This window comes from Artibeus jamaicensis, unplaced genomic scaffold, assembly GCF_021234435.1.
Source record: "Artibeus jamaicensis isolate MK-2021 breed Jamaican fruit bat unplaced genomic scaffold, CSHL_Jam_final contig_482, whole genome shotgun sequence".
Classification (NCBI taxonomy): Eukaryota; Metazoa; Chordata; class Mammalia; order Chiroptera; family Phyllostomidae; genus Artibeus; species Artibeus jamaicensis.
The window spans coordinates 3,016,457-3,024,399 of NW_026521857.1; the positions used below are offsets into that span (position 1 = coordinate 3,016,457).

The 7,943-nt window shown below is 43.6% G+C and overlaps 1 long non-coding RNA gene across 2 annotated transcripts; it reads left to right on the forward strand.

Annotated features, from left to right (window-relative positions):
- Positions 1 to 29: 29 nt before the first annotated feature.
- Positions 30 to 7,685, forward strand: LOC128627876 (uncharacterized). Of its 2 annotated transcripts, none has more exons than XR_008392167.1 (3): positions 30 to 2,053; positions 3,139 to 3,377; positions 5,244 to 7,685. It is a non-coding gene; the product is annotated as an uncharacterized LOC128627876 (long non-coding RNA). The 2 variants fall into 2 exon arrangements; XR_008392168.1 differs by having other exon boundaries at positions 30 to 133; positions 1,954 to 2,053; positions 3,139 to 7,685.
- The last annotated feature ends 258 nt before the right edge of the window (positions 7,686 to 7,943 follow it).

Sequence of the window (7,943 nt, forward strand, 5' to 3'; positions counted from 1 at the left end):
TACTGTGTGTCTAGGATTCGTGAAAAAGCAAGTGGTAGCTGATTTTCCGCGCTCGGGTTACCGGTCCACTCGATCCACTGAGCCATTCCTAGCCAGGGAATCCGGCGACCACGTTATACTTGCGCTCCCAGAGGTGCGTGCCAGGATGCCCTCCTTTGCCTTGCCGGTCCCTACCTGGAAGCGACCTGCGAACCCCAGCACAATATTCCTCAAGATTTCTGTTGTGGCGGACCCGGGTTTTGTTTTGATTTGATTTGATATTTCCTTTTCTTATTTTTCTGGCATGTGGAAATAAGTGAAGACCAACCAAATGCAAAGGCAGTTTATTCATAGCTTGCTGTAGAGAGAGTCAGCCTCCCGTCACTTACATTTTGGCAGAGACTCAAAGGCAGGCAAGAGGAATGGGAAAGGTTGACAGTGAGCAGAAGGGGAGGCTTTAGGTATGCCCTCACTGGAGGGTGTGGGAACGGGGTAGGCAGACTGACTAGAAGCGGGGCATCTGTTGTGGTCAGCTAGTCATGTTGGCTTTCAGCGGTTGGTTGTGAGTTGGAAGTAGAGACAAAAATTAGGGAAGCTGTCAGTTTTTAATCAAGTCCTGGCCATTTGGGGCCAACAGTCAGAAGTTACTGTTTAGCTTCCTGGGTTGTTACTAAAACTGGCTATCTGGCTAAGTCTAATATCCTAGAAAGGCTGCTTTTCTAGGCTGATTATCGTATAAGGGGTTGTTTTCCTAGACAGGTTGCAGCTGCAGGTTCGGGGTGAGAGTTCTGTTCTTATATAGGGTCAGATCACGGTATATTCAGCCTCTCAAAACACTATAAAAATAAATTATATGAAAAGTGAAGTTTAAAAACAAGATATACTAAATATAAGCCCCCAATTTATAAGCTTCAGCAGACATAAAATTACCATTAAAATGGCTAGAAAGTTTATGAACACTCAATTTCTTCGCTCACCTTGTCACCGACTAGCACCCTTCCTGAAACATTCCTCCTAGCAGCACTGCCTGAGGGAGATTTTAAACCACTGAAGTTTAAGTTGAACACCCTTGGTTCGGTGACGGGTACTGCTCCTTAAAAGCCCAAATCTGTATAGAACAGACTACAGAGAGGCCAAACTCTAGAGGGAAACTTAAAAATCAACAGTACAGAAGTCAGTCCAGTTGCCATGTGGGTAATAAGTTCATGGTGTGATGGCTAGACAGAACTTCAGAGAAGCAAGGGGTGATTGAAATCAAACATTTTGCTCTTCCCAGCACCCCCGCCATCACCATCTTTACTTCCTCAGCACTACAGTACTAAGCCTTGCTTAGGCTATGTTTCTTCACATGTATAAGTGGTGTTCTGCTTTAAGTTACAGCTTTCAAGAATTCCATTTACACACTTAATCTCAATCTTGGATGAGTCACAAACTTTTACAATTGCCTTTTTCTTATCTTTAAAATAGAGCTAATAGTGGGGACACCATCACAGAAGCATTGGAAAGATTGAGTGGGAAGGTGTGTAAAGTGCTTGGCACAGTACCAAGCACATGGCACAGTGAGGATATCTTTGCATTGGCTGCTATTAGCTAAATGGTGACAGGATATGGTTAACTTTAATCGTCATTCTCTGTGCTTCTCCCCTTTTTAAATGAATGTATTGGGGTGACATTAGTTAATAAAAATATAGGTTTCAGGTATACAATTCTATAATACATTATCTGTATATTGTATTGTGTGTTCACCACCCAAAGTCAAGTCTCCTCCCGTCACCCTTTATCCCCCTTTTACTTCTCTCCCTCTGGGAATCCCCATACTGTTGTCTGTGTCTATGAGCTTTGCCTCTTTCTTGATCCCTTGACCTTTTTCACCCAGTCCCTGAACTCCACCCCTCCCCTCTGACAGCTGCCAGTCTGTTCCCTGTATCTATAAGTCTGTTTCCATTTTATTTGTTAGCTTATTTTGTTCCTTAGATTCCACGTATGAGTGAAATCATACAGCACATGTCTTTCTCTGACTGGCTTATTTCACTTAGCATAATACTGTCCAGGTCCATCCATGCTGTTGCAAAAGGTAAGATTTCCTTCTTTTTTTACAGCCAAGTCTGTGCTTTTTGATGAGTGATAAACAGAGTATTGGGAAGCTTCTACAGAAGATAAGTCTCTTGGAGATTCTTAACACTGCAGCCAGAGTAGCCCTAAAAAAATGTCCCTCCTCAAAAAAAAACAAAGACGCTGAAATAGAGAACAAGGGGACAGTGACCAGAGGGGAGAGGGAAGGGAATTTAAGGGGGAAATAGGGGAGGAATTTGGAGGAACAAATATGAAGAACACAGGGACGAGAACTAAGGGGGGTGGAAATGGGAGGGAGGTGGGGAGCACAGGGTGGGGGAGGCTGGGATGGGAGAAATAGACAAAAAACTATAGTTGAAAAATAACTAAATAAAATTTTTTTAAATGTCCCTTCTCTACTCCAAATCCTGCAGCCGTTCTCCATTTCACTAAGTAAAAACCAAAGACTTCCTGTTAGCCACCTGCTTTTTTACCTTGACCTCATCTAGTACTAAGGACAGTCCTGCCTTAGGACCTTCTCATACTTGTTCCCTCTGCCTGAAATGCAAACGTTTCCCCAGAGCACCACACGGCCTATTCCCTCACCTCAGTTTTGGTCCAATGTCTCCCCACAAAGGCCTATTCTAACCACGCTCCCTAGAACTGCAAACTTGTTACCTGAACCCCAAGTTCCCCCGGCCCCTACACAGCTCTGCTTTACCTGTGTTCCACAGCACTTATCTCCTAACACACTTCATAATTTACTTATTTATTTTTGTTTTTATTTGGTCTGTCCTCCCACTAGGATGTCCGTTCCACAATGTCAGGAATCTTTGCTTTGTTAACTCACAAACCTGAGTTCAGCAGCTGGCACATAGTAAGCGCCTGATACAGACTTGCTGAATGAATGGAAAGAAACCCCACTGTGAATATGCAGCCATGCTTCCCACCTTAACATGGCCTGTTTTGGCTGTGTGCTGTTTAGAAGGCATTATTAGTCATTGGACTCCCAGCATAACACAGAACACAGCATGAAGTAGGCAGGTGTGGTGTTGAAATCTATAATAAGAAATATATATTTGGTTTTAATCCCTGTTTCTGGCACAGAACTCCTAAAACCCTTGGCATTTCCTAAGTGATGAGAGAAATGAAGATGACTTCTGGACCAAACCTAAGGATGGGTCTGGTTGCCTGAAGAACCAACCATGGGATTAAGGGGCTGGAACTTTCAGTCCCACCTGCCTGACCTCTGGGGCAGGGAGAGGAGCTGGAGGTGGAATCAGCCATGCCTGCGTAATGAAGTCTCCATGAAAACACAAGAAGGAGGGGGTGCAGCGAGCTTCCAGGTTGGTGAACACATGGAGGTGCTGGGAGAGTGGCACCCTCAGAGAACATGGGGGCTCCACACCTTTTCTCTGTATCTTGCTATAGGCATCTCTTCCTCCTGGCCATTCCTGAGTTATATTTTTTTATGGTACATCAGCAAATGCATCAGAAATCTAGTGTGTAAAATAGTTTCTCTGAGTTCTGTGAGCCACTCTAGCAAATTAATCACATGAAAGGAGGAGTTCATCAGAAGTGCATTTCAGCCCTGGCTGGTGTAGCTCAGTGGATTGAGCGCGGGCCTGCGAACCAGACAATCGCGGTTCAACTGCCCCTGCAGGGCAGTTCCCAGCAGGGGACGCACAAAAGGCAACTGTACATTGATGTTTCTCTCCCTCTCTCCTTCCCTTGCCCTCTAAAGGTAAGTAAATAAAATCTTATAAAAATTTATTAAAAAAAAAAAGAAGTGCATTTCAGACAGAGGGAACAAGTATGAGAAGGTCCTAAGGCAGGATCATGCCTAGTACTAGATGAGGTCAAGGTGAAAGCAGGTGGCGAACAGCAAGACTGGTTTTTACTTAGTGAAATGGAGAACCATTGCAGGATTTGGAGTAGAGGAGGGACTTTTTTTAGGGCTACTCTGGCTGCAGTGTTAAGAATCTCCAAGAGACTTATCTCCTGTAGAAGCTTCCAAATACACTGCTTATTAGTCATCAAAAAGCACAGACTACTTAGCCATAAAGAATTATAGTGGGTCAGAAGCCCAGGTGACAACTTGGACTTGCAATTGGAGTCTGAAGCGGGGGTGGGGGAGCCATGTTATAAGATAGAGCCCTTAGTATGTGGAATCTGATGCTCCCTCTGGTAGATAGTGTCAGAGTGAGTTAAAATGTAGGACACCCAACTGGTGTCTGAGAGTTGCTTGGCGGTGTGAGGAAACACCACACCCAGCACACGTGAACACGTCAGAGTTGAGTGACACAATCTTAGCAGGCAATAACATTTTCATGAAATTTAATTGAAATCAGAATTTTAAAAGTCACAGTGTGCCAAACCCAGGTTCAACTGCCTCCCACTTCAAAAGCCAGTACTCGAGAGGCAGGTGCTGATGTAAGGAAAGAGGCTTTGTTCAAGTGCCAGCACTGTGAGAAGATGGGGGACGCTCGTCCCAGAGATCATCTTAACATCTCAGTGCAGGCAGAGGTTTTAATAAGGACAGAGATAGGGAGCAGAACAGAGATCGGGGGAGGGTGTTGAAAAGTTTTCTACATGCAGACAAGCACAATATATTCTGCTGAGGACCTTAAAGCTGGCCAAGCAGTGGTCTGGTGTTCATCACCCTGGTTCTTGTCATCCTCGTTTTACTTCATCCTAGTCTTCGCAGTTGAAGGTCAGCAAATCTCCCAGAGCTGGAATGCCTGAGGGTTAGAGTCTGCGTCCTTTAAAGTTAGTTCTGAGAACTCTTATACTAATGTGCTGTTTATCTACAAGTTATATATCAGTCAGAGTCAGCACTACAGAAACAATGTGAAAAGAATGTTGGGGTGGGTTACAACAGGCGTACTTCCTGGGAATGTATACCTTACTCTCCACCTGAGGCTCACATCAGTCCCTACTGCCTTGTAATCGGACTGCCCTCTGGTGGTTAACTGTTCTTACTAAACTTGGAAATAATTGTACTGCTAGTCAAACAATCAAATCTCAAGGTCCAAAGGGCTCCCGGTTAGCCATCCCCATTAAATTTGCTGCAGAGGGCTAGAATTCATGGTATGAAAACTGAATAATATGTTTAGGAATGGTATCACATCTTTCAACTACTAAATTCACTTGTGATAGAATAGCAGTTATCAAATGTTAACCTCAACCTCTTGCCCCTCTTCTTTTAAAAGATACGGAAATGCAGGCTCAGCAAGTCTGAATTAGACCCATCAAATAGGCAGATACCAGCCACGAGACTCCGGAGGCTCCCCTTTTCCGACCAGGAAGCCTTCCTTAGTGTCACAGCCGTTCTCCACTTTAACTCACAAGACCTCATCACTGTAAACACATGAATTAAAGGCCCAGGGGCCCCACTGTGTTGGCACGTTGGCCACAGTGCACGGAGGCCCTCTCTGCCTGGCCTGAGCTGTGCAATAAGTAGATTTGAGGGTTTGCCTGCACACGACTACTTCCTCCTTGTAAGTCTGTCCTCTAATGAGCCCTATTTTATACCTGTGTCACTTGGCACTACTGGTGTGTGTTCATGACTCAGAATGCATAACAGGACTGTCCTGTTAGAGGCATGGGACATTAGTCTGCCTGTCAAAACTGGTAGCATATGCATTCTGTAGATGTGTGATTATGGAATTCTAATATAGTCCTGGTATATGGAAACTTCATGCATGTGAATTCACTGAACAAAAAATGAATACATTAACCACTGGTAATTATTTGGTCTTGGCCCTGTTTCATATTTTGTATGAATGTTTGACCTTTTTAGTGTCAAGATGTCATTTAAAGTTAGCCAGGTAAAATGAAAACTCCATTTTCAGTGAAAGAATTACAGAGTAAGTGAAGAAATTTTGACAACAATTACACCTAGGCTACAAAACAAATACCACCCTGACGACCAAGGACATAAAGTCACATCCACCCAGACAGGTCAGAGGGGCAGAGACATGGACAGGCACTGAGACGTGGAGGTGCAGAACCGTGGGCAGCCCCACACCCACATGTGGGAGATAAAAATTGGGAGGGATGCCTCAGGAGTGAGGGGTCCCAGCCTCATACCAGACCTCCCGGCCTGAGGTTCCAGTGCCAGGAAGATAAGTCCCCATAACTTCTGACTGTAAAAACCAGTGAGGGTTGGGGTGGTGGAAGAATTCTCAGGAATCTCCTCTTAAAGGGCCTGTAATGGACTCAGGACTTACACAGAGCACACCCTCTGGGTTTCAGCACTGGGGCAGCAGCTAGAAGGGCACCTGTAATACAAGGGGAGAAACTGAAGTGTCTGACATCAGGGTGAGTGCAGAGGGATAGCTTCCTCCCAGACAAAACTCCAGAGACCAGGCAGCAGGATTGTCCCCTTTCTGAACCCTCCCCCACACAGAGCCACTGAGCCTCATAGCAGCAACACCAAATCACAAACTCCATCAACCTGATTCAGGTGGGTTGCTCCACCCTGGTGATTACCTAAGGCTCCACCCCCCCAACCAACTTACCTTTGCGCTGTTCTACAACAGTCTACCCAGACAGGGAGTCATAGCAGCTCTACCTATTACATAGAAACAAGCACAGCCTCCTTTGGGAGGCTGCCGAAATGAAGAGACAAAGAAACATGTCCCAAATGAAACAAAAGAACAAAACTCCAGAAAAACAACTAAACAAAACGTACTTAAGCAATCTATCAGACAGAGTTCAAAACCCTGGTTGTTAGGATGCTCAAGAAACTTACTGGGTACTTCAACAGCATAAAAAAAGACCCAGGCAGGAATAAAGTTTACATGAGTTTAAATAAAGAACAATTTACAGGGAAACAACAATGGAGTTGATGAAGCCAAGAATCAAATCAATAATTTGGAAAATAAGGAAGAAAAAATATTCAATCAGAAGAGCAAGAAGAAAAAATAATTTTTAAAAAATGAGGACAGTATAAACATCCTCTGGGACAATTTCAGACATACCAACATTTGAATCATAGGGGTGCCAGAAGGAGAAGAGGAAGAGCAAGAAGTAGAAAACTTACTTGAAAAAATAATGAAAGGAAACTTCCCTAATTTGGTGAAGGAAATAGACATACAAGTCCAGGAAGTACAGAGAATCCCAAACAAGACGGACACAAAGGACCACACCAAGACTCATCATAATTAAAATGACAAAGGTTAAAAATAAAGAGAGAATCTTAAAAGCAGCAAAGGAAAAGCAGATATTTACCTACAAAGGAGTTCCCATAAGACTATCAGCTGATTCCTCAAAAGAAACTTTGCATGCTAGAAGGGACTGGCGAGAAGTATTCAAAGTGATAAAAAGCAAGGACCTACAACCTAGATTATCCAGCAAATCTATCATTTAGAATCGAAGGGCAGATAAAGTGCTTCCCAGATAAGGTAAAGCTAAAGGAGTTCATCATCACCGAGCCACTATTACATGAAATGTTAAAGGGACTTATGTAAGAAAAAGGAGATCAAAACTATAAACATTAAAGTAGCAATAAATTTACAACTATCAACAATTGAATCTTAAAAAACAAAGAATCAGAACAGGAACAGAATCATAGATATGGAGGTCATTTGGAGGACTATCAGTTGGGAAGGGGAAGAATGGGGGAAATGGTACGAGGAATAAGAAGTACAAATTGGTAGGTATAGAATAGACAGGGGGAGTTTAAGAATAGTATGGGAAATGCAGAAGCCAAAGAACTTCTATGCATGACCCATGGACATGAACTAAGGGGGGAATTGCTGGAGGGAATAGGGGATACCAGATGGAGGGGGGCAAAAGGGGAAAAATTGGAACAACTATAATGGCATAATTAATAAAATGAATTTTCAAAAATTTCCGAAAGTGGTGGAGATCAAGCAGGGTACATGTGAGAGAGAGAGAGAGAGAGA